Source organism: Vollenhovia emeryi, unplaced genomic scaffold (genome assembly GCF_000949405.1).
Source record: "Vollenhovia emeryi isolate VEMERY1.0 unplaced genomic scaffold, V.emery_V1.0 DF939242.1, whole genome shotgun sequence".
Classification (NCBI taxonomy): domain Eukaryota; kingdom Metazoa; phylum Arthropoda; class Insecta; order Hymenoptera; family Formicidae; genus Vollenhovia; species Vollenhovia emeryi.
In genome coordinates this window covers 257750-285606 of record NW_011967124.1, presented here as the reverse complement: position 1 = coordinate 285606, position 27857 = coordinate 257750, and the positions used below count along the sequence as shown (strand labels likewise).

At 42.9% G+C, this 27857-nt stretch overlaps 1 protein-coding gene across 4 annotated transcripts in view; it reads left to right on the top strand.

Annotated features, from left to right (window-relative positions):
• Positions 1-27857, top strand: part of LOC105560091 — a 193491-nt gene that overhangs the window by 134018 nt on the left and 31616 nt on the right. The window lies entirely within an intron of this gene.

Genomic DNA, 27857 nt, shown 5'->3' with positions numbered 1-27857 from the left:
GGAACGCTCCGACTTAATTATCCGCAGCATTTTAGAGATAATCATCGACTCCTTTAAGTTACATATCATATATTATTACGTAATACGCTATATTAATTTAGATATTTTTATAGAGAAACGTTGAATGATGCCCAAGTACTTACACGCATACAACTTTATAGATATCCGTTTCTCGAAGATATTTATTTAGTCTACATATTTATCAAGTATACAAATTGCAACATTAAATAGTGAAATTGAAATTATTCCAAAACCCAACTCCGACGTAAAACTCTTCTCTCGGGGCAGGAAACAATTTCTTGGTTAAAAGATTATGCTGTAATAAAGTTTACATATTCGCAGCAACGTCAAACGCGAGAAGACCTGCGCATTCGTATGACATTTTTGCATTACGCGATATTTCATTATTGCACGTAACCGAGTGCATACTTATACCACACTTCATTTCCCGCCGCGCAATTTCCGGCATAAAGCATTCGCGATTACCTCGACGTTTCCATCGAGATGAAAAGAGATCGTCCGCGTGTGCGGCGTAATATTCCGAACTTGTCCGTGCCGCATTTTAATCCACTTGCCATTGCCGAGTCGGCAACGGAGACCGAGGACGTTTCTCGCTAAGACGGACCTTCCGGAATAGGATGACGCGAACATAGCGTGCTCCTGACGTGCCCTTTTCCGCCCCTTTTGCAAGTCTATAAAATATCACGACAAAAACAAGAACGGAGGGTGGAGCGAACCCTTCGCTCGCGACTCGTCCGTGTAATCTCACGTGATTTACGCGTTTTCCGCGAACAGATTCTCGCGAGCGGCCCGAATTATTTATCGCGCGTCACGCGATAAATCGAAGTTGAAGGACCATTCCCTTCGATTTTCTTGGAATTATCCCCGCCGTCGTTGCGAGATCACGGGCTCTTTTCGCAGCTGCGTGCAATCCAGAAGGACGCTCGTGGCGCTTCGCCGTCCCTTGTATCCCTTTGTTTCGCTCTGCAGATTGCGGGGGTACGGGTTGGACGATAGACTGATTGATCTTTCATATGGGATTGCATGTAATTTAATAATAAACGTATACGCCGCTTTTCGACCGGCGCAAATCACGTGCAGTTTCTAAAGGTTTTTAATTACAATACAAGCATCGTGAAATATGAAAATTCTGCTGCAAACCTCACTTAAATTACATGATTGTAACATTAGTTTAATGTAATATGCAACAACGGAGGGGAAACTTGTTACGTCGCGCTGATTGCGGGTGACGAAATTTTTTGTCATAATTAATTAATTAACATTTTTAATTACTTGATTGCTGAATTTAATTATCATTTATAATTACGGCAATATTTTTCGTCGTAAATAATTAAGCAATTAACACGAACTTGTGAAATATTTGCAGTTACTTCCTTATTAGACGAGAAACGTGCACGATTTCGTGCGGCGCGATTAGAATTGTGGGAACCGCGTAAGATGGAGAAGGTGGGCGGATAAAATTAATTACGTCGCGCGGAAGAGAGAATGGACACATCTTTTTTTTCCTCCGTTTCCTTTTTCTCCCCGCGACACAACGACTAATTATTCACCGGGAAAATGTATAAGTAATCTGGGCTGGACGTTTCCACAAATCCAGTTGATACTTTTCCAGTCACGAACGTCGGCGCCGCGCGGTGTGTAAGCCGCGATAAATTGCAGCCGCCGCGGCGGGTTAAATCTACGTAATTTCTGCCGAAATGAAACGCGGCGATCCGGGAATTAGAGAAACCAGCTTGCTGATCGTGCAAGATCGAATGCACTCGAGTCGGGGACCGGTCGAGCGACTCGTTCGCTTATCGCACGACCGTCGTCTCCTCGTTGACTTCATTTATCCTGGCATTTTTCCAAGCGTGTAATTTAGATGGAGCTTTGGATAGCTGCCGATCTCATTAATCCCGCGGGTTGCGCTACGTGCGTCGGTTAGATCATATTTACCGAAGATATAATTATTTCACGTCGTTATTAATAAGAGCTCAGTAAGATTATACGTAGGGAATAATTAGAATTTACATATAACGAGTGAGAGAGGGAGAAAGAGATTATTGTGTTCCGACAAATAGATCGTATCGAGAGTTCAATGATGATTGAGTAAAACGAGTTATAATTTTCTGGCAAATGTGCGGACGGTAGCGTTAATTATTAAGATACACACCTACAGAAAAAATTTCCGGATCCAATGCTATTACACTTGAATGTATCATAAAATAGGATCGATATAGGGCCAATCATATTTATTATAGAGAAAGGAATATTTTTATCTTAAATGAAAAATTGTAAAATCTAGAATAAAATGATATCGTCTTTTGTCGAATATCGTGGTGTCAACTTCGTGCGTTGTAAGATGGAGGGACAATTTATTCTAAACGCAAGAATATATAAGGTTACTCTAATCTCAATATAGTAAGTCAATCTTTTTTAATTCAATAGAGGAGAATAAGAATTATTGATTTAATTTTGATACTGTCTTATTTTTATACTGAATTAGGTTGTGAGAAATAGAAATGCGTCAAGAATATTTTTTGTCTCGGTTACAGAAATCCTTTCCGAGGGTGCACGGCTATAAAAAAATCGCACTACAATCACTTGACAAAAATAGAAATTTTTTAGACCTGTCGCCGTACATTTATGCGAGACAGATATATCTGTTGCCTGCGAGAATTGTGGAACACTTTATCTCGGTAGACAATCTCGATGATAAAGTAACAGTATAATTTATTAAGGGACCTTATTCGATATACGTCTGGGGAATTATTGAATCATTTGCCATTTTGCCGCGAACAAGATATTGTATTTACAAAACTCCCGGGAGGAGAATCTAATACAGTCCGGAAAATGTGTCCGCGAGAGACGGGAGGGCGCCGGAGGAGGCGGATTGGCGGATGGGCGACGGGGGATAAAGAGGTTCTTCGGGGTTCGACGGTGACGCGCGGCCCCCCCTCGGGTAAATTACATTCCCGGCAAGCCGTATCGGATTATCCTCACGTCGAGGCGAGGATTCGTCTAGACCGTAGGAACTTGGCCATATCGCTGTTCTCGCGCGCGAGGATAGGAAAGTTTAAAATCTCTCTGCGCGCGCGGTGGTGTACCTCGCCATCGGATGATACCAAGAGTGAATTATTCCATGTAGAGGCAATCTCGCGCCCATTCTTGGGAGGAGCCGATAGAATTTCATCACGCGTCGCGACGCAGGACAGACAGCCCCGCGCTCGCGGACTTGGCCGGGAGGGCGTTATCGATCAGCGACGAACAATGACCGTACGCGAAGTCGGTCTCGAGAAAATCCGCATTCAAATGTCTGTGCCCCTTCCATTTCTATTTTAGAAACTCTTCCCAGGGTGGTCCTTGACGTTTTAGTCCGTTCACTCTCGTAATTGACTCGATGCGTCTTCTCCTAAAGCGTCATTTTTCATATTTGTTGTACAAATTTTCCAAGAATCATTGTTCTCAAATTTTACAACCTGAGATTCGTACAATTCTCTTCATATTGTTACAACTACGTGATTTCATGTTACTGCGTCTCATGAATTATTACGTAGAACTTACATCCATTCGTTACAACGCGATCTCACTATTTTCGACGGAGTGTGCAAATTTTTCGCTGACTCTCCCGGGCGACGTTTGCTGACGACGTCATCGCCACGGTTCGCTGAAGGGCGATGATTCGCGCGTTCTGCCGCGATAAAAAGCAGGAATTAGTCCTCCCTCTGAAAGGCCGTCGTCGTTAAGGCCGCACTTATTGCGACTTAATAAGCGTCGTTCTCCGTCCGAAACCGGACGGAATTACTTCTGCGGCGCGACCGTTTTTCATTATTCAAGAGCGAGATAAAACTCCGGTCCCGAACAACGGGCAAGGAACCTTCCTAAGGTAGATTATGGCGCGTATAGAGGCGATTTAAACGACGACGACGTTGGTATGAGGAAACGCACGGGCAAATTCCGCGAGCGGAAAACACAAGACACGGTGTTCGCTCCGTATTGCGTCGACATTACCTTTATAAACCGAAAGCACTCTTTGTTCGTAGTAATAGTCGTCCTACGGGAACGCTCGTCTTATTACCCTCGAAATGATTCCCTCCAAGTACTCCATTTGTTCGCGCATAAACGCCGCGATGCACTTTTGCGTCTCTCGCCGAGATTTCCGTAATTTCTAAAGAGGATCAAGGAAAATACTGCGACGCGTTCACGCGTGTTGAAACTGCCGACGAATACGTGTCAGATGAAACATATACCTCTTTAGGAAACGGTTTTGCATAATTGTAATAAGCATAGAAATCTCTTTAAGTTGCCAGTAATAAATAACAATAATGAAGCTTTTTAGTCGACGAAAATTTTCTGTGTTAAAACACTGGCCGGTTAACGTCGACTAAAAAGCTTGTTTATAATAAAGTTTATAATAAAGTTTGTTTATATGACAAGTTGGGCGAGGAGACAGGGAAAATTGTGATGAAAATCTGGAAAGAGAAAGGAAAGAATTTTGATTGGAAAGCAGAGAGGAAAATAGTTGGAGGCGAAGAGATATGTGTGAGGTAATATGTATTGAATAGGAGAGAGAAATATTGCAGGTTAATGTAAACGAGATGTAGCATAAAGCCTTGTGTCCGAGTTCTATTGTAGTTCTTGCATCTTTTACGGAATAGTTGATTGGCTACACATTTCTCGGAACTAGAACTTGGATACAGTTCTTGGATCGTAGACACAAGGCTTAAGAGAGGATACGTTGGACGGATGGATAATTACATCTATTTAGAGCTTGTATTATTGCAGAGTTGAGGAATCGAAGATTTAAGTTAAATTGTAATTTCATTAGCATTGAATATAATATCGTTTTCAATGCAAACGACACTCTATTTTAATATATTGTCTAAATTAAACCACGCAGGGTTTAGTGGTAAAAAGTGGTTAGCTACAATATTTCGTAGAGTTACTTTCTAAAAGTATTTCGAGACCTTTTTCGTCGTTAACGAGAACGCTCCATCTCTGAAGAAGTTCCGAGCGATTTTTCGTGAACGCGATTATTCAGTTGAGTTACAAAGAGTTGATATACGCAACCTTCTCGCGCGCGTAATCACCTCTCTGCATAAATAACGAAAATGTCCGCGTAAACCACAGACTCTAATCAGTATTAGTTAGCTGCGCCATTAGGCGAATTAATGAGGCGCGCGCCTCGCGCGTTTCACTATCATAAACGGGAGACTTAGGAGTTTACGCTTATCTTCGCAACAGCCATTTACTTCATCGCGAGGAACCTAATCGCCGGTTTCCTCTTTCGCCGCGATAGACCCGATCGGCAAACGCCGGTGCCGTTTACACGTTCCTCGTGGAAATTGCAAATTGTGCCAATTAACGGGCAAACGTTGCACTCGTTGTAATGGATATTACCGCATTAGCGTCGCACTGAAGGAATATTAGCTTCATTTAAAGGATCGACTTTAGCTGCGTTCGAACTGATTCTTAAAATACGCAGTACGTTTGCCCGTGATAAACGCGGGGATTTGCGTGCAATCAATGACTATGATGCGGCTGTCGTAACGATAACCGTTGTATAAGTAGTACGAATCGCGGAAATGTTTCTTCTCTGTCAACGATCTTCCGCAGCTGCTGTTTCTTTCATCTTTAACAAAGCTCATTTTGGGCACCCGTGAAATCCTTCCGTTCGGAATTCAGAATTTCAAATGCCCTTACACCGGAGGAGGTCGTACAAATAACGCGAAGAAGCCGCGTGGATTCGCGGATTCAGGAGCAACGAGAGGAACGCCTGTAAACGATCCTGTCTCGACGTCGCCGTTGTCGTCGCCGACGACGCCGGGGAGAGGAACGCGCGGTGCACTTCACGTAAGAAATGCGATTCGGAGACGCCAACGGCATGCAAAACAGCGCAATAAGCAGGCAATAACCAAGGACCTTTTATTCCGGCATGAAAGCCCGCTGCCTGCAACTCACGCTGACTGTTCTTTCTCTCTCTCTCTGTCCTCCCCTCCCGTTGTTCCGAAGAAGATCCAGGAGGAGGCTTAAAAGTTATTTTACATACGAATGCATTCCAAGTTTTATTCCCTGAAATTGCATCGTGTCATCTTGTCCGATTATATTGCGGCATTCCGTTTCACGGTTGGGAGAGAACAAGAAACGCAATTTCAAATGGAAAAAATTCGCACCGCTACGATTGACAATTATTACGATAATTATTGCTGACGAATCTAATGGATAGATTATTGAAAAGACGTTTTGCAAATCGAAGGATTTAAGTACCAATTATTTTGTCTCGTGCATGAGAAATTGTGTAAACTCAATTACCCGATTCGTAGTTTCGCCAAGTAAATTACGCAAATCCAACGATCGCATTAACCGTTTTTCTCCCCGAGAAAGTCCCCGTAACTTTGGATTTATTCGCGGTGGACTCTCCCAGCTGCCCGATATCCTTAAATATCGATATGCTCGATGGAGCATCGGGAGTCCTGCAGTCGAAAACGGTTCCGAAACTCTCTCTGGCCGTTTGCGGCGGTGCGTTCTATTAACTTAAACGGGAGAATAGGGGTGGCAGCAGCGCCGGGAGGGTGAGTTTTAAGAGCCGGCGTCGGCCGGCCGACTTATGCGCTGGCTCTTCCACTTGCCCCGATATCTGGCGCCGGGCGAACGAACGTCGCTGCCTCCGATCTTTACGTCCGGTGCCAGGAATCCACCCGGCGAGGGTCAAACAAGAATATTACGTTTCCGTTACGACACCCTTGTTTGGACGGGGCTGCTCCCGACCGGATCCGGATTTACGTCTCGACGTATTAACAAACAATCCGGGAACAGCGGATTACGCGAAATATCATCGTTCGAGTCTGTTAAAACTTGAGCTTATAATATCGGAGGATGACTGAGATCAAAATTATTATTCATGCGTTGTAGTTTAGTGTCTCGATATCGATGATAGTCGAGGGGTAAACCGCTGAGGGCATTGTGGTGTACAGATTTCGGGCATGACTATGCACTCTGGGGAAAAAAAGACAGCAACCCACAATTTTGGGGCCCACAATTAGTAATCAAATTATTTCGACTGTTTGTGACTCTACTCTGGGAATAATTTTTACCGTGTTTTTTTTTTGTTAAGCAACTTGACATTTCGGTTAGTGCTTCTTAATTAAGTGAAAATTATCTTTGCGTTACTGAATATCGGCAGAACTAATTGAAAGAATTGATTAGTATTACTTAAAAAATCTTGGATATATTGTAGATAGAATAGCTAATTGCGATTTTTAGTTATGCGGGGTAAAATTCCTAAAAGATTAGAGTTGCGGACAATCTAAATAATTCGATTACTAATTGTGGGCCTCAAAATGGGTTGCTAACTATCTTTTTTCCCAGAACATTACTAGGCATTTTTGGGTATTAGTGGGAGTTATTTGCCCTTGCTGGAACATCATAAAGAATTTAAAAAGATAAAAAGATTAAACCAGATAAAATAAGGTAATAAGATTAGGTAATGTCCATTGGGCATTAGTAGGCATTGGTGTACATAATTTTGGTCAGCGGTTTATCTCTCGATGATAACTTACTGGAATTGCAAATAGCAGAAACTACGAAGTAGAAACTCGCAGTTTTGCGGTTGAAAGTCTTGTAATTTTTAGCAGTAGTACGGAGTAAATGTTAGGTAATTTGCAAATGATCGAAAACGCGTGTTCCAAGATCGTTGTAATTGAAATTGAATTTCCGACAATCACTCAAATTGAAAACGAATTGTTTGAAATTGCTGAAGTCGAAACTTTTTCAACATTATTGTAACTGATATTGATTGAAGCGACGTATACAACGCTGAAGCTATCTTTTTTCCCCCCGTCAAACTTTGATGTAGTGGATATCGATGGAACAAAGTTTCCATTGCAGTGTAATTTTATCGAATTTCGTTTTCGGTGTCTACCGCTATATGACAACTCGGTATAACGAAGTTTCGACAGGATTGACTCAATTTTAAACTCCGGTGCTGCAGACCACGTAACGAATTTTGACAAATTTACAAGAGGGCATTTTTTTATTAATTAAACTTTATACATTTCTCTTTACATGAAAAATATTCCGACCGTAAAGTCGCAATAGTTAAGTGGCATCACATTTCGCCACGAATAAAATGGTCACGTATGATAAAGTGAAACGATCAATTTTACTTTTCAATTTAATGTTTTTACCCATTGTTTCAATACATATTTTAGAATGATAAATGCATTTTTCACGAAAAAAAACAATTCAAATATTAACACACTTGACGTATATTTTAATACAGTTCCATTTGACATGTTATTAAATGTATTTAATAAACCATTTTCTCGTGATAAAATTATAATTCAGTCTCGCAATTTACACTTCCGGAAGAATGATGTACGAGACATCGCGACTTCACCGACAACGCTGTTACCGTTTTCCGGAGGAGGATTTAAAAAAAAATGATCTTCCTGCATGCTCGAAGATAACTCGCGCCCCGTATCTTCGACCGAGATCCAAACTGTTGCGACGCTCCGAGGCGTAAAATGTGTATCTAAAGGCGGACGCGCGGCTTCTTTAAGTGCGAAATCACTATCGCGGCTCCGACCCGTCGAAAATCCGCAACGTAAACATCGTGCCGAAGTGGGTCGTGCCGGCGAACGAGCATAGTGGCGTTATCCGAGAGGCCAGGATCGCTTTTAAAGCGACTTTACGAGCGCTCTGGAAATTCGGCCCTCGACGGTCCTTTTACGGGACGATACCTTGACGAGATGAACTCTCGAGCGATACCACGCGATAGAGAAAATTCTCGTTCAACAAAAAGATAACCTTTAGATGTACGTAATCGTTTATATGGAAATCTGTCACGCGATACCTTTTCTCCCCTCGGTCTTTCAGTCTCTTCCATTTCACAATATTCGAGACGAAATTATTATTCGTCGCGAAATATTTATTTGATGCAATTGCATATGCATCTTATAATTTGGTATTTTTATACCATTCCACACAATTGGTGCGATTTCTCCCGGTTACTGAATTTTACAAAATGAAGTAAATTTCTCTCTGCCCGCGGGACTTTTATCTATTCTCATCTTTTTCAACGATATTTACCCTCTTCCTCCGTTCGCGAGTTGCCCGGGGCATCGGACGCTAAAGTCTAGTTTGCTAAAAAAATATCCTAACTTCTTTAACTTCGCGTGAAGAATGGAGAACGAAAACCGAAGGCAACGTCGTTCCCCGTGTGAAGTATCTCCCGTAGAAGTGCTTCTCGCGAAGACTTCTCGCATTCGAGCGTGGTAGAAGTACGTGTTTCTCCAACTTGCGCGGTTCGAAGCATTTATTTAATCTCGAAGCGGGGAGAATCCCGCCGCCGCCGCCGGATACACGAGAAAATAAAGCTAGGCGGATAGCAATAGACAACTGTAGCGAGTTACTTACTTTAATCGAATTTTAAATCACGCCCTTGCTCGTAATCTTTCCGAGCGCGAGGAAAAATGTATTAGGATGAAATTTCGAGCATCGAGTCGCCGCGCAATTGCGTTAACATCAACGTTTGTAGAGCGCGCACCGTGTTCTTTATATTCTTATCTTCGTTAACGAGATAACGAAATTTTCAACGAGTTACGGTACGCCCCATTTCCCTTAGCTTATACCTTCCCTTTAGACACTCGTTGCTAATGCTAGGGGTTAATAAACGGGAAATTAATTCTCCGGGTTACGAGTCCCGCGATTCAGGGCCGGCTGCGTCGCGGCCAGATATAAACCTAATTAATCCCCGGCCTTACGTCTCTCGTTACGGCCGCGGAGAGGTCGTTGGATAACTGCGACGGAGGCTGCGAGAAATAAGGCGCGTTATTACGACACGCCGTTACGCCCGACGGTGCGACTGCGAGGGGCCGTATTCTGCACGTGGTCACGGGTGTAGGACCGGCGGAGACCCCGGTGTATGTGGTGGGTCTTGCAGGTCCGTGGGGTGTCAACCCTCCGCGAAAGAACCGGAGATAAACTTAATTGAATGGCGCGGTCCCCGACACGAACTGCCGCGCCGCGTCGTTCAGAGAAGCGACGTTTTCCTTGCGTATCCTCCGCGCGGTGTACCGTCCAGGGATCAGTAAAAGTCCTTTGTATCACGTGTGTCATTACGCGATGTTCGGCGACTATGGAAAACAGCCGTCCAACAGCCGGGTCTAAAAGAGACTACGAGTTTTCGTTAAACGTCATATGAAGAAAAGTCGTATTTGCGTTTCGATGGCGCAAGGGAAGAGAAAACGTCGAATCGTTCCGTCAACCGAGCAGCTGTGCCGAGAAGTGTAGAATAAATACGGTAGGAAAGATTTTTGGTCCATTAAAATGTATCCAGAAGCCGTAATGGGGCGACTCGACGAAGGCTCGTCTACGTATTCACGTCCATAAATGCGGCGCCGCATCGACGACGGCCGAAAAAGCACGGAGAAAGTTAGAACGCCGGCGAGACGAGCGGCCAAAAATTCAGGGAAGCGTGAAATGTGCCGCTAAAAACGCTTTTACTTGATGCGTGCTCGATAGAGTTTGAAGAAGAGCATTATAAAAGTTGCACGTTACTTCAACTTGCTCGATAAGTAAGAGATTGTGACACAGACGGTAAATCTGAAGAATAACTTTAGTATAAATTTCAATAACACCAAAAAATTGTTGTCATAATTTAAACAATTTTTTAATTAAGCATTTTCTACGCCGTTTGAATGGCGTGTCAAAAAATCGCAAAAGTTGGCAGAAATATTTTGATACGCAAATTAAAAATAGACTTCTCGCACCGATGTTTGAGAAACGATATGTTTCCATGAGATTTTTGGGCTTGATTTTTGTTCCGCTGTACGTTATCGCGATATCCAGCATCGGATGATATTGGCTCAACAATATTGCGCCAATTCGGATGAATATCGGTAATACTTGTCAGACGCAAAACTCGGAAAAACTGTACGGCAGGATGCTGAAGAGGATCCTGTGGCGAATAACGGGAAATTTGCGGGCGACAACGGCGGTGCGAATCGACAGTCGTAACAATAAGAGCGCGAAAATGTATCGGACGGTCGTAAATGTAAGAGTCGCGCGCGAAGATTGTCAATGCGCGTATATAGCCGCGTGGCGCCGTCGCGACGCCACGGACTTTTCCACCCCTCGCGGAGGAACCTCCGGGGATGAGGTAGGACACGTCGATATTAACCCGTAGCCTTCGGCGTTGGCAAAAACGAGGCTCGTATTTAAAGCCGCGAACGCTGTCTCGATAAAACGAAACGCGAGATGCGTTTGTCGAGGGCGCACAACAGTCGCGGTAGCTGCGAAAATCTAAATGCATATCACTTGGGTACAACCCCTATCTCGACGTAGCTTTTTGCCGAATAAACGGGAAAGAAGTGACACAGGAATGGGAGTTAAAGTTGCACGGATGCATCGCTTTTATTCCGCACAGTTGCCTCGGAGTGTAAGTACTTCTCTCTGTGACTTTAACAATATTTTCTAAAATAATGAAATACAATAGAGACCTACATCTACTATTTACGGAGACAGAAAAAAGTTTGAAAAATTATTGACCAAAGCTTTCTGCGTGTCCTAAGTATACAACGCATACATTTACCTTTTCATATCTTAAGCGAGAGTACAATGAAATACATTTCTTTTTTTCCCTTTCTAAAAAGGAGATGTTATACCAGCGCGAATGTCGTTAATATCTTGCAGTTGAGGCCTCTTTTCCGCGATGTCGATTGGTCTTCTCGAAGCGCGGTGTGCTTCACTTCTCTTTTAGATTCATAATAAATGAAGATTTGTAATTTAGAAATATACATTTGTACAACTATTGAGATAAAATATCTAATCTTAGTAATTAGAATTTAAGTAACAACGATTTTTGTTTCGAAACATTTTCTCAATTGAACAGAATTAATCGTTAATTTAATCAATACCAATAAGTCCGCGGAATAATACGCAAAACGTAGCAACAGTCACGGAACAAAGTAATGTACAATAAAATATTAAGTACGGAATTTTCCATTGCGTAGGCAGGCCAACGAATTCTCAACGTTTTTTCTTGTTTTTCACTCGGCGCGGTATCGTACGACGATTAAGCGGGCCAACGAATTCTCAACGTTTTTTTCTTGTTTTTCACTCGGCGCGGTGACGTACAATGTTTTTGCGTGCCATCGTCGTGTATCTGAAGGTCGCTGCGCTCTCACTCGCTCGCCGAATGTCGAGCCGGCAGGCAGTGGCGAGAGTCGCTCCGTGCGTGCTATTACTTTTGCGTTATCGGTTTCCAAGACTCGATCGCGACGAATGTAGGGATAAAACGCTATCGATTTGTACACCTTTATCAGTAACGAGTAACGTTCCTCGATTATTAAGTTCCTACAACTTGTAATGAGAAACGAATTGCGTGTTGAGGCGACGGCTCTTTATCAACGTGCATAGGTATTTCACGAGACTAACTCATCTAAAATATGAATGTGAACCGTGGTACTTTGTCGCGGTTACATCACGTTTACGCACCGCGCTTTTAATTATCTATCGATTTCGTGTAATCCGTTCTATTTTCGGGAAAAGAGAGAAACTTGTGCGTGAAATTTGTGTGTGATTTCGGCGTTCGCGCTGTAATTCGCTCTGTCGTTTTTCAATATTTCGTGCGTTTCGCGGTATCTCACATCGCGTACGGGAGTGCCGAAATTTCGCGCGATCGATGATTTTCGCGAGTTAGTGTGCAACAAGGTGAGTGCAACAAGGAAATCTGAGAGGAGGAGGAAGCCGAGGAGGCATCGGGCAACAGCGGAGAAATCGGTGAGGTGAGTATCTTACATTTTTATGTTATTTGCTACTTGTGCAAAATAAAGCATTTGTTTTGTGTTTTTATTTTATTTATTCAAATGATTCGAACGAGGATTCGAATAAGTGTTAGAGACAAAACCATACGTATAAAATTTTGTGAGTTTATATTTAAAAGGAAGACTTTTACGGTATTCTATATAATTATTTTAATAAATACTCATTTTAAAATATATAAAATATGAAGTATATTTAATACAATAATTTCGATTTTACATAATTAATCTATAATAATCATGTACATATTTGTATTTTTACAGTTTAACATACATAGTTAACGATGTACAACTCTGCTGTTGCGAATCGTATCAGTGAGTAATAAATTACTTTTATTTTAAAGTGACGTTGCGCATACAATTACTTCTTTGCGTGTATACAAATTTTTTAAAATACACAATGCTGAACTAGAAATTGCGCGCGTTTTGTCATTTCTAGTATATTAAAAACTACTGCTTTAAATCTCCACGAGAGAGTTGAGTTATTTAGTATAAAAAGTTCATACGCGCCATTTATATGCTCACGGTGCGTGCGGCAATTTCCTGCACTTTTCCCCGAAAAGTTGCGGGAATAATTTGGTGGCACATTTGGGCGTTACCATGACAGCCGTCAATTATCCGACTGCATAATGACGCGAGCCGACAATAATGAGCGGGGGGCATAGCGCTTCCTCCAGCGTGTTGACGTATCGTTGATATTTCCATGCGGCCGCAATTTATCTCGGACGTCGCCGTAAAGTGAATCTTAGAATTGCCGCGGCTGGGATCCGCGGTGAGAGAGAGAGTAAGAGAGAGAGAGAGAGAAAAGGAGAGACGGATCCTCATCAGTCATTCATTCCCGCGGGAGCCACCCCCGTTCAGCCGGAGACGGAGCTTTCCACGGGAAAGCCTCTTCTCCTCGCGAGATGCGGGCACGATTATCGATTAAGTATCTTACTTGGGCGTAAGTCTGCCAGCAGCTTGTCGGAAGAACTTTGTCGGATCATTGGAGATCCGTCGAGAGCGAGGAAAGTTGCCGAGGGATGACGAGAATGACGGTAGCGATAGAAATGATAGCACAATAAAGAACAATTTGAACTTTTCTTGATAATAAATTTTGTTGCGAGACGACAGTGCACATAGTTAAAATTTGAACCGAGTGGAAAAATTTTCCCCGATAAAGTTGATACTTTGTGCGATATTTTGTAAATATCACCGAGTTACCAATGCCCCTGTTTGGAAAGAAAAGTCTACTTCAAATTGCTCAAAGAAACTGCAGATGAAACGAAGTGCGAAGAACCGGAAACACTAGGCGAAAATATAATACGACAAGCAGTATTCGCTTCGTGAACTCCTTTGACCCGTGACAGATTCTCGAGCGCAGAAATCTGTAAAGAAAACGAAGTGATTCTTCAGAAGTATTTCTACCGACGGATCCTCAAAGGGATCGAACTTGCCCCGTGTTTTTAATTCGATGTCTGCAGGATGCCTTCGTTATTTTTCCCTTCTCTTCGATGATGACGATGGCCTCTCTCGTCGAGGTTACGCGGGGAATTTCCATCGAGGCGAGGGGTTGAATAGCCGAAAAAGCTCCGACAAACGCTTCCTTCGGATCGTTACTTCCTCCGAATGGAGCTCGACGGGAAGGTCGCAGCCCCATTTTGGACCAGAATAAACGAAAGGACAATCCCGCCGTGTACGCCGCAGGTCTCCCGCTTAATCGCGCTAATATTCTTTGTTTCCCGTTTTGCAACTTCTTATCCGCCTCCCTTTTCCCGGGCCGGAAAAGCGCGCCGACCGTGAAGGGAAACGCAGGGAAGGACGGGGATGCAAGGGGTGGATTAAAATTTCGCGCTACGATAACTCTTGCGGAACTTTCGCCCTTGCCTCGTTCCGGAAACAGTCTCGAAGCTAAAAACCTGTCTCTTTCCCTCCGCAACCTTTAAATATCTGAATCTTTATATTGTCGAAGAAAAGTAACATTCCACAGCGCGGAATGACAAGGATTTGCGAAAGGTGGAAATAAAGAATAGCAAGGTATAAACGGTATAAGACGTTTTAATTCAATAGGAAGATTTTTTTATAGCTGTCCTTAATTGGAAAATCAAAGAAGAAAAATGTACATATATTCCAAACATTTATGACAATACATTTATATCTCAACCTTAATTTTAATGCTAATGTCTTTGTAAAATGTGAATCTCTTAAAATGTTTAGCGTTCATATTACTATTACAGTTGAATCTGATATCTCGTCCAACACACATCTCTCGATACTTTTACTTGTGTTTAACACTTAACAATGCAACTGCAAAGTCAACTTGACTTTGCACTCTTCAACCAAAGAGTGCAATCATTTCTTGTCTAATATCTTACTAACATAACGATATTGGCCAAACGGACGATATGAGATGGTTAACAATTGTGTGAAGAGATTACTTGAAACTACATATCGGTAAAATTACAATTGATATAAATGCATTGTCTTTTGATATATGTAATTAAGCGGTAAAATTAAGGTAAATCTAAATGTACTGTCACGCCATGTACAAAGCAGAATAATTGGCGAGGTTGATAGTGTCATTCCCGAAAAAAAAAGAAACCATGGGAAATGGAAACTTTAAATATTATGCACCTTGCATAATTCGAAGGCACGTACAATCTTCTTTCACAGAATGCAAATCGCTACGGGCTAGCGCACTTTCGGTAAAATACTTTTAATAAAAGACTTGAAGAGGGGATACCATAGGCGCCGATTTGCCCGCATCTTCTATGAAAAACTTTTAAAATTTATAGTCGAGTTTAGAGTCCCTGTCCTTCTTTCTCTTCCGAAAAGAAGGAAAGCGGTTTCCGCTCGCATAATATTCAATTACGCTGTCCGCCTTCTGGAAATCGTAATTGCTTTCGAAACTACTCGGAGTACCGCTTTACTCGTCGGGACGCCAGAATATCCTGGAAGGTCCCAAAGGAAGAAAGTGATTCCACTAGCTCTTCCCGGGAGCTACTTCATTCTCCTTCGTCGCTTCGAAATCTCGCGAAAGTTATAATGAAGAGATTTTTGCGTCAAACGCTCGCGGCGCCGCGAGCGCTTAATTAACATTGTGTTTGCACCTGAAAACCCGACCGCGCATTTACTCACGGTAATTATTAATGTCAGTCTCGATCAATCAGCGATCCGAATAATCGCAGCCGCTCGAATTGGCTTTAAAATTATATTGAGAATTAATTACACGGTTCGGATGAAAAATACTGACGAAAATATTACGTATCCTTCAACGATCGAATAAAAAAAACGTAGAATATCGATGAAAATATTTTTTCAATATCGACATTTTGTTCCTAGGTGCTTTTATGCAGGCGTATTTTTTACGGAAGTAAATATTTTCCCAGAACAGAAGATAGAGATATAAAATGTCGAAAAAATCTTTGCAGTATTTTATTTGTAGTTTACGCAATTTTTTATTGCCCATCGTGATTGTTGGCTCGGGGGTTTTCCCTGGGCAGTGAACTTTGTAAATTAATATTCCGAGGAGCCGAAGCGGTATAGCTTCTTCTCAGATCAGAGGAAAACGCCGCATGTTCCGAAGACGATCGGGGCGAAACGAAACTTGAGCGAGAACCCGGCGCGCAACTTGTTAGCAATTCCCTCCACGGTGAAATGTATTTCTATAGAAGTTAGACAAGCGTCGTTTACCCACCGGCGCACAAGGCGAGGATGACGGCGAGACAGAAGGGAAATTCCGTTCCCGAGGAGAAAAGCCACGTAACGTAGATTGTAGACGTCGAATAAATTAACGCCGTTACGGTTTGTCGAGAGATGTCCGTGGTATACAATACGCGTAAAAGCTGATACCGTGAACTTGACAAAATTCGACTTGGCGATTTTTCAGAAAAATGACGGAACATTTAAAAGATAAATTGCGAACATTAGCGTGTATAGAAATCGACAGCGACATGAATCAAACGTTCTTCGAGTTTGCGCGGGATACAAAGTAAATTCTACGGGGTTGCATTCGTAAAATGGGTACCGAGAAGTCCCGTGAAAAACTATCGCGTTGAATGCGGCCGAGCGAAAGTGCCACGAAAGTGCAAGTCTAAAAGAGAGGAGAATGGAGGGACGATCGATGAAAGGCTGAAGGGAAAAGCGAGTCGAGGAGACGTCGTCGACGATGACTGCGAGCGAGGCAGATGAGGAAAAGGTTAAGGAGAGAGGGAGGGAGGGACGAAGGGTCGGTCGGCACTTTCCCCGAACAAAGTTGAGGTGAGGGCTGCGAGTGATGATGACTAATGTACGTGCGAGCAATTTACATCCCACTTTCCTCCTGTGAGATATCCTCCCAGCGTTCTGGACCCAAGACCTTGCCGTTTCAAGGGGGTTGCGGCGCGGTTCTCCTTCGTCCCCGTTAACGTTACGTCGTCTCCTCGTCGGTGCCGTCGTCGACCTTACCTCGCCCTATCCGCCCTTCTCTCAAAACCCTAAACCTCGAACGTACCGAGCACAACGTAACCCTCGTGTCGTGGCTGTCTAGCGGGAAAGCGCGTCGAGCTGCCATCAAGTCGACGTTTTGGCAAATTGCCTCTGTTTTTATCATGTGGGAATATTCCTGCGGCCGACACTTGGCTCGGAAGCGCGATCGAGATGACTTTCGCGGGATTAGAAAGAGAGCTCGTTACACCAAGGTTCTTTTCGGTTTGACGTTTAAGCACGCTGTGTAAAACCACGCACTGTTGCCGCAAAAACCGTGTTTGATCCCCATGACTGCTCTCGTGTAATTTCTGCCAGTAGCTTCTGTGACAGTCGCGTAGATAAATTAATGGATAATTAAGCTTGCGAGATTAATACCGTGCGTAAAAGCGGTTGCTGAGCGAAAAAGTATTTCTTGGTCTGCAAAAATGAGAAATAATATGGAAACGATGTCGCAAGTAAAAATTTCTTGTTCGAACAAACGGCTGGAAACCGTAATTTCGTTAACATTCTTAAGATGCCATTTTTTCATTTAGGGTATTTTATAGAGCAGCAATAAGATTTTCTTAAGACCACAGAAAGGGTGTGCAATTGATAACGCATTATCATGACGCGCTGTATCTTATGGTGTTTTTATTACACTTTACAACGTACTCTGAACACTGCCGTCTCTCCATACATAATAAAGAAGAAAAGTTATTCTCGCCATTCGCTGACGATGTCGCATGCAGATCTTGCGGACAAAAGTGCAAACGACTCGACGTCGACGCGCGGTGGCTCGGGGGTATCTCTTGCGCGGCTGTGTCTTTGCGGCGCGCCGCCAGTTGTGTTCCCAGACTCGAATTTGCGTCTCAAAGGGAACCTAACGACTTTACTCGGGGCTCGAAAAACGCTGGTGCAAAGGCCGACGATTAGTTATGCAGATTCGTATCACACGCGCCGTTAGCATCGATTCATCGGCGAGATCCGCACCCTCGCTCTACGGAGCAACCGCCGAGACAACAAAGGATCTTACCTCCCGGGTAACGCTATCAAAACGCAGCGTGTACAAGGGCAGTCAGCTCTCTCCTTCTCACGATTTACATTCTAATCGAGTACTCGCACATACGGATTTCACCGCGTCTGCTGTTTACATTTTCATTCCTCTCGTAAATTACGTTGCCGTCAGGACAATTGCAATGGCAAGTTTAATATTAATGTGGCAATTCAATGTGAAATCAGTTTGATATCGCAATTGATAAACTGGACTGACACGAAATAATTGAGAAAAATAAGTTATTTCTCTCGAAATGACTTTGCTAATAAACTACCTTGATGAAATTTTTCCGTAAAAATTACAGTAGACAAGAATTTAACTTTAGATCAGGGATTACATTTTTAGAGAATATTAACGAGGTTTAGAGAGATTTTTATCGTTCCTGTTATTTTTTATATCGGTTGACTAGCGCACATTTTCTTAACGGAATGTACTATCGAGTTACGATTCCATCCCGAAATCACGGAGCGGTCGCGACAATCAATAATCCGTTCCGAGTTGAAACTCGATACGATCTAGAAACTATCCCTTTCTCACGAGTATGCATCCGCCACTCTTTCTAGTCGGTCGCGGAACATTGATCAACGCGTTTTCCGAGGTGTAATGCGAATCCGAGCGCGACGATACATCAATACGCCGAGACGAGAGGGAAAGAGAAAGAGAGAGGAAGAGCCCTCGGGGGCGGCCGAAGTAAATTCGAAGGCGTCAGGGATGAATGATAGAGGGTGGGCGAGGGCCAGCAGCGGAGGGTGCGCGAGGGTCCGAGGAGGGGGTGAAAGAGAGGAAGAGGAAAATCCTACCCTCCCGGATCTTACGGCGCCACGACGCGACGCGTCGCGACGCGGCGTCGCAAACAACCTGGTGGTTGTATTGTCGCCGCGAGACGCGCTCCATGGCATCGATCATTAATGAAAAACAATCGCGAGACTGCCGTGATGGGAGGTCCCCTTCGATCTGGGATGACTGTGAAGAATTTTATTCCGGAGTAGCCTCACGTAGACGGAAAATATGTAGTTGAAAGACTCAAGACTAGATTAAGTTAAATACTGATAGCATGATTCATCCTGTTGCTATTTAATTTTACGTTTTAGTCTGCTTGCTATAGACTAGAAAATCACGTAATCCGGGAATAGTTTACTGTTCACAAAGAAAAAGATTTGCGATACGTGACACTTTTTCGAGTGATTCTTTTATTTTTAAAGTGTGCATATATATATTTTTTTAGAAAGAGAAATGGTGTTTAAAAACGCAAACGGTTATATTTTTGTTTTTAAATCCCCGGCTTTGTGTCGTACGGTTTCATTGTTCCCGCGGGGCTATCCTTCCGAATCACTCGCTAAGGCTAATTCGCGTTGGAAGGTAATCTCTGTTTACGGTGCGCGATTAATCTCCTATCGCTCACGCATATTTATTGCGGCGACACGCACACGCGCGTATTTGTGCACGGATGCCTGCGCGCGGAACGACACGCGGTTGCGGCCGCGAGATAGAATACGATCGGAAGGGTGGAAAAACACAGTGGCCGCGGTATTTTGCGGAAGGGTTGAATCGGCCGGGGACGGAGCGAATGTAGCCTCGGCCACCGTGCACACACTGTGTTTCATAAATTGCGGCATGGAGGAAACCGATATCCCCCCCCCCCCCCGCGGCTCTTTTTACAATAACCCAGGGACGTATTATTTTAGTCGCGTGGAAACTCACGACGAATTTTACCTACTATCGAAAGAGAATGCTTTCAGTCAGTACTTAATATTTGACTCGAAAACGTTAATAAACTACAGACGGAAGGAAAGGAGTGTCATAGGTATATTCTCATAGCATTTAATGATATTTAAACAAGATCTATTTAAATGTACCAATGTGTAAACGCTTGCGTAAACGTATATTATCCCTGTCCTGAACTTACGACCTTACTCCGTGAATACTCTTGATTAACTTTTTTGCATCACGTTTAAAATAAGTGGACTAAATTTCACAAGATACTTGACAAGTGTAGGTATTTCTCGTTGAAATCAGATGGAAAATCGCCATTATTTCTGTTAAATTAAATAGGCATTATTGCCCTTGGAGCGAAATCCGTTTAAAGGAAAATTTATTGTGAAATTGTGTAATTGTTGCGAAAAAAGATTTGTGATCGAATTTGGGTGTTGAGAACCTACTGTCTCATATTAGAAAGTATAATATCGGACTTCTACTAGTGTATTCGAGGCGTTCTCCAACTGATACGCGCGACTCTCTTTAAATCTCGCGTCGTTGGATCGGGAAATAACGTACTACCCGGTATGCCCGACGGTGTCCGTACAGAGCCCTTTAATGGATTTCTACTATTTCACTTGCAGCGTCCGAACTGGTATTTAGCATGGGCCACGCGTATCCGATAATCGGGTGAAATTCATGCTCGTTGGATACTGTACAGACTCCGCGGTGTCGGTTCCAGCTATAATTCCTCGTTACGAAGCGCGGTCGTCAGCTCATAACGGCGGAGAGACGACACGGGGGTGAGGGTGGGAAAGGAGAGAGATAGCGGCGCCGACATCCCTCGCCATTCTACTTTCGAATACCGCGAGAAACTCGCCAGCTGCGCGAATTTTATTCCGCACGACTCGCGTCTTTTATAAAACGCGAAGGGTGCTCATAAATTTTTCATCGGCGCGGCTTAAATGTTTTACGTGCCTATCTCCATATTTATCGAGCTCGACCTTGCCTCGATACACGCAATTAATTATCCCTGTCCTGAACTTACGATATTACGCTGTGAATACTCTCGATTAACTTTTTTGCATCACGTTTAAAATAAGTGAGCTAAATTTCACAAGGTACTTGACAAGTGTAGGTAGCTTTCTCGTTGAAATCAGATGGAAAATCGCCAATTAATTTAAACAGAGACAACAGTAAAATCGTCTACGAAATTATGTAACTATTTTTAACGAGATTTTGCTTGGTTTTTCGTGAATTTTTAATTAAGTACATGTAAATTTTATCTTACAATCTTACGAACTTGCCTAAAATATCAACTTTCCAGTCATTTTTATCGGGAAATATGTATCGACTAAATGAAGCTCGATAAATTGCGTTGCCATAAAAAAGTGGGCGATCCAGCAATTGGCTCCGTTCTCTTTCTCTCTTTCTCGTGTTAGCTGCGACTCTTGTGCACTTGCAACCGCGCTATTGCATTGTCCGAGCCGTTGTTACGCTCGAGCCGAACGGGCGATCTATTAATCACGGTAGCAGCATGCAAGGGCGAATCGTTATTGGCCGTCGCACTGGCGGCCCAGATCAAAGGACGCCGATGCGCAGCGAGCGAGGTCGACCGGGCGATACGTGAGCGGTTCACGTCTCGGCGACTCCTCCGGGCGACGATTAGCCGCGGATCGTCATGCGTTCATTACCGGAGGCCCCATCCGTACGCACGAGTAACGTGCTTGTCCGTTACAGAATCGGCGCGGTGGAGCGCGCACGCAATTTACCCGAACTTCACGTGCAGATCGTCGGACCGGGAACCACCATGGGATGTCGCCGAGGTCCTCAAGGAAAGAGCGTAGCGCGTGCGTTTCCGGTTTTCTCCCTACATAAGCTAGCGCCACACTATGCGCGATTCGTGATTCGTGTATTCGTGAATAGTGTGAGGTACGTGTGGTAATTATGCGCGGTTTGATGATCAGACGAATACGTAAATGAAAAAAAAAACAGCCGATGGTTGGAAGTCACTCCCGGTTCGTGAGACTGGGACATTAGTCAGAGCAAGTTACGCGCTCGTGTCGTAGCTCGGCAAACAAAACTCCCGTGAGACTGTAAATCGTACCCCAGTAACCCATTCTGAAACTAGAGACCTAAGCAATGACTAATGACTTGAACCGAGTTGGGACAAGGTTGCTCGGTGTATCGCCGTTCACGACAGACGGGCCGATCGGTACACAACTTTGCACTCTGACCCGTGACCGAGTCGTTTCGACAATGGACCGTCTTGCATAATTAAATGACTATTTGCACGATAATTACTTGCCCTTTGACGTTGTATGCTACTGAGAAGAGTCATAAAAGGGACAAAATTGCGGGAGCTTTCAAATTATTTCTAGAAAGATGAGATCGCGTAATATTCGCTTGCATTATCGGCGTCATTCAGCGAAACGTATCTAAACAAAGAGAAAGAGAAAAATATTTAAAAATATTTAGTTATTTGCAAAACTGTCTTTTTCACACAAACGAGTCGTTTTAAATATATTTAAAGCCTCCATTAATCTCCTTAAATATATTAATTCTAATTTATATCATACATTTTCATTTTCACTACAATACCTCGAGTGGAAATTTTGCATATCTTTTGGCCCTATGTTGAACCTTTAAATCTATTATATAGTTGGGCCTAAGACAGTAAAAGAGGTCGAACTGCAAGTACAAAATTTACTCCCACTTTCAAACTGATAGTGTCGGAAATTTCTACTTTTGTCAATTTAGTATTAAAGTAGGTTCTTTTAAGTAGGAGCTAAAGTAAATTTTTATAATTAAAGATTCAAGGGAGGAGTAAAAAATACAATGTCATCAAAGTAGGTTATTGTTGGTCTAAGTAGGTGTATAAATCAGCTAAGTAGGTGTAAATTATATCCTTAAAAGTGTCAAAATAGTAGCACAATTTCGATTCGGGACAAGATCAAACTGAATTATACACGGAGATAATTTTCTTTTACCATTTATCCTGAAAATTGTGTAATTGTGGGACAACGCGGTATTTCAGGGAATTCTAAGAGAGTATTTGAAATTGTTGAAAATACCATGTCCCACGATCACATAATTTTCAGGATAAATTTTAAGAGAACACTATCTCCGTGTAGTTGTAACATAATTACACGCTGCATATGGCGCATTTCCCACATTCGTGTCGTTACGACCCAGGTGATTATAAGTAGTGGTGATTATAATTTAGACAATCCTGATACGTCGTGGAATCGCGGAATTCCGGAGGATAATGTCCCGCTTTAGCTTGCCCGCCCTCTTCATAATGTCCGGATTGTCATAATGACGCGGGTATATATGACCACGAGATTTCGAGCCGAGCCGCGCGATATCGCAGGCGCTCGACCCCCCACGATATTCCGGCTATCTCCGGGCCGCATCCCGTTGCCCACATCGTCGTTACTCTCCCCGGGGGCTTTATGTTGCGCGGTGGAAAGGTTTTTATCGGAGGGCGCACTCCGCACCCCGATCTCCTTAATTAATGGGGAAACGCACGCGCGCAAAAATGCGCGCCGTTTCCGCACGGCGAATTAGTCTGGGGGCTTCTCGGGACAAAGGACGAAAGGGCTCGCTGTCTGGCCTCACTGACCCAATCCAAAGGACACGGATCCCGTTATTCACGAGTGACCATTACTCTTCCGCAGCAGGTGTCGACCGACCCGATAAAATCTGAACGGGGCCGAGATCGCGATTATGCCTTTACCTGTTGGGGGCAGACGCGAACGTGACGTGAACGTTATTATCCGAGAGGACGCGAGGAGTGAAGAAAGGAAGACCTGACAAGGTTTATATGTAAATCCGAAAAGTTCATTGCTTAAGAAACTCGAAATCCGTCACGTAAAAATCGATGAGCGATTAGCAGCTTTTAAAAGGTAAAGTAACTGTTAAATTCTTTCAGCTAATGAAACTAATGATAATATCTATTATCTTAAGAAGGGAAAATAAATATCAAATGTTAAGAATTGAGACAGGAAACTTATAGTCAACCCAACTGGCTAGTTATTTAATTAGTTTATTACACAACGTTTCGACCCTATTCTTTTAGGTCCTTTTCGAGTGATACTGCAAATCATCAACAACAACAACGCAGCTATGAACAATGTAGGTTAATAAGTAAAAAGGATTTAGTTAAATAGTTAAAAGTTCAGTAACGCACCTAAGTCAGTCATCGTCGTCGAATAAGATAGAGTCGAGTTATAAAATATATGTATAAGTATGAGCACTGTGGTAGCTGGGCTCGAATTAATTTGTTAGTCATGTCTTAAGAACAATACAAGGTGATGCAAACTAAACAGTTTCCTGTCTCAATTTTTAATCATTACTGGTGACAATAAGCAAACTCTCCTTTCATCAAATATTAAGAATATATAGGTATATTAATATCGATTCAATTTACCGAAACGCCCAAGTTCGTTAACTATCCGCCGCGTTTCTTTTCTTCCGCATTCGTCTAAATACAATGCCGGAAACGCAACCGTAAGGCTCTTGAGCGTTATCATCACGTGCCGTTTCTTCTTCATATTCCGGTAGACGCTGAAAAGCTCGCGTCGAGCGTGTAAAAGCTCTCGGCGAAGAGTCCTTCATGCGGAATATTAAATCAAGACTCCGCCTCCGTCTCTCTCTCTCTCTCTCTTTCTCCTCCTCCTCCTCCTTTACCACCACCACCTTCGCCTTCTGCTACCCCTGTCGTTCTTCTCCTGCCAGACTCCGTATCTTTGCTCTGTCGTGTTCCGTTACGAGACGTGAAAGCACGTCTCGCTTTGACATCGAGATACATACCGCGACGCGCTTGATATTTGACACGAAAACCCGCGTATCGTCACGAGTGCTTGCAAACCTCACGCGGCTTTGCCAAACCAATACAGACGATATTGCTGAACATTCATTTCCGTACATACACCTGGAATTTCTCTCCGCTTCTCAGAGATTAAGTTTAGTTAGAATGAACTTGTTGAGGTGATTAAAATTTTTAAGGTAAATCCGAAGTAACTTTCAAAAGCCAAGCTTAAGAAATTAAACCAATTAAAGATAGATAAATTTGCCATTCATTTAATTATTATTATTACATAGATTACATATGCTTATGCTGTTGTATTAATCAATTTTATCAAGTATCTTCCTACTTTCTAATTAACGCTACTTATTCATAGAATTCAGAAAATTTGCTACGTAAATTCCATTTAATTAGCAGAAATTATCGTGACGTTGCATTCTTTGCCAGCGCATGGCGATTTCCCGAATTAACGAGAAGTTCTTTTGCCAGTTATGGTCGATTAAAAGCTTAATTATTGTTAGTCATGTACTGGCGTCAAATAATTCTTGATGTTATACACCTAGACCAAATAATGGTATCCAAGTGGGGGGGGGGGGGGGGAGGAGGGAAGGGAACGGAGGGATACTTAAAAATCGCGTTTTGGTAGTTCTGAGTACAGCCGACAACTCGTATCGGTGAGCAGTTCACAAAAGTTGAAAACATACTGTTATTGCGACAATTATTATCATATGCCTCGGTGGTCGAATTGTCGAGACGCCCGCCTAGAGCGTAGGGAGGTCCAGGTTCAAACCCTGGCTGAGGTAATATTTTTCACAATAAATTTTCTGTGTTAAAAACACATTGGCAGTTATGGTCGAGTAAAAGCTTAATTATTGAGAAGTCCTTTTGTCCAACTAAATCCGAAGTAATGATTAAATTATACTTATGATCGATGCGAATCGTGGATTTTTTCAGGGAGCAAAGCCACTCGTGTCCAGTTCCCACCGCCCCCTCCCCTCCCCCTGCGGGAGAGGGAAATTATTCAAAGGGCCCGTCCGCTTTTCCCTCCCGCGAGCGCTATAATGCGAGTGCCCGCCGCTTGTATACAGGGGGGTTTGTATTAGGGGGTTTGCGGCAGGAGGCACCATAAGCACACTACATATGGGTATCGGAAACGTGCGTAGATCACGCTGGATTATTCGGACACCCCCGGCGATCCCTAAGCTCTGTTGGATGCATGCTAATTGCTGTGAAGGCACATATCCGTGTACGTCGTCTGTCTACAGGGTGTCCCGGCATTAATTATTCCGATCTTAATTAATGTTCGATCACTGTTGTTCGCGCATCGATTTTGCCTTCATTAGAATATCAAAGCCTCGACATCTTATTCGCAAACGGTTTTATGGAAAATTAAATACGTTCGTGCAATTCTCGTCTAACGAAAAACTTTTTAACTTAAATCCGTAATACATAGAAAAATCTCAATATATAGCGAGTCAGAATTGTCTGCCGCGGATAAACCGATTTTAAATTTACCGATTGTAAAAATGCAATTACATAGTTTTATTTTTTGAAGGTAAATTCGAGCGAGTTTTAAAACACCATGTATGTACATGTGTTCTGCTATCTATGTGTAAAGATGACATGGTCGACGTTTACGAATGTGTGTATGTGTACTTAAAAGGGAAGGGACGGTTAATAGGGGATGGCAAAATCCACCCCTATAGACATCCTTTCGAGAGCACCAACGAAAATAGCGCAGTTCATGAACAAGCACGCAACAAGGAAAGCGAAGAAACGCGGACGGATTCCCGATCCTCTAATGCACGAGCTAAACTTCTCTAACTTCAGTTTTTCCATTTCGATGAAAATGTCTCTTGATCGTCAAAACTGAGATTTATTACACTACACGAAATTGCAACGTGTAAAGATATATTGCTGAAACGATACGAAGACCAATCCATAGAAAAAATATAATTACACTCGGGATCTTAAAATGAAAACTCTTGTTGCCTCGAGATGCATAAAGATTACTATTTTCGAAGTTAAACAAACCGATTGGAATTTGCATGAGATAAAAATGTACGAGATAAAATTAATTTTCGCAAACGATCCACTCGGCAAGAGAAATACATCGATCACACCGAGTGGTATTAATATAAACCCCTTTTGTGTATCGCACCATTTCCGCGCACGTTAGAGAAATAATCCCTCATGTTTATGTATCCCGGACCCTCGCATCCCTTAATGCGCCCTATGAATTTTTTTTCAAAGCGCCGCGACGGTCGAATATTTTTCGCATTACGTTAAAAATGAAAGTACGATCCTCGAAGGCGGATCTCGCCTCGGATAAATCACCTCGCGGGGTCGACCGGCGAAGGCGGAAGCGGGCCGAGGTGGTTCGGCGACGGTGGTGTTTTGCGTAAAATCAGCTTAAGGGAATTTTTAGATGTCGAATTTCCGCAGCGTGCGAAACTTTCGGGAGAAATCTCCTCCTCGCTTTTAGGCGCGCCGATCCTGATCACTTTTAAAACGTCGTAAAGCGGATCAGCCGTAATAAGGGATATTAAGGGCCAATCGAAGTTATGAATTCGTTAGGCGAACGCGTGGAGGTAAACGAGATTACAAAGTCATAATTGGAGACGGGCTGAATTCGCGCTAATTCCCATTGCCTGTGTCGTCCTCGTAATCTCGATTGTCTGATCGCAATCTTTACGATCCTATAACACTTCTGCAGATATGGTTCGTGAGTAAAGGCACAAGTTTATATTTTGTAAATGGCTAGTAATTTAACTTTTACAAAAATTTGGCACACAATTTTTACATATTCTTTCTTTTTTGTAATATATATACGCGTGTAACTATTTATTGTTAGACTTGTATACATATACAACTATACATTTCTGAAAAATGTCGAAATGTCAAATTAAAGAGGTCGGATGATAAATAATTACGCTGGTGCGCTCATTAACATACCCGTTGTGTTGTAATTATACACTACCGGTCTCGTCGTAATTATTGAGCCAGCCAAACTTAAACCGATGCCTGCTTTGGCTCCAGCTCGCATGGA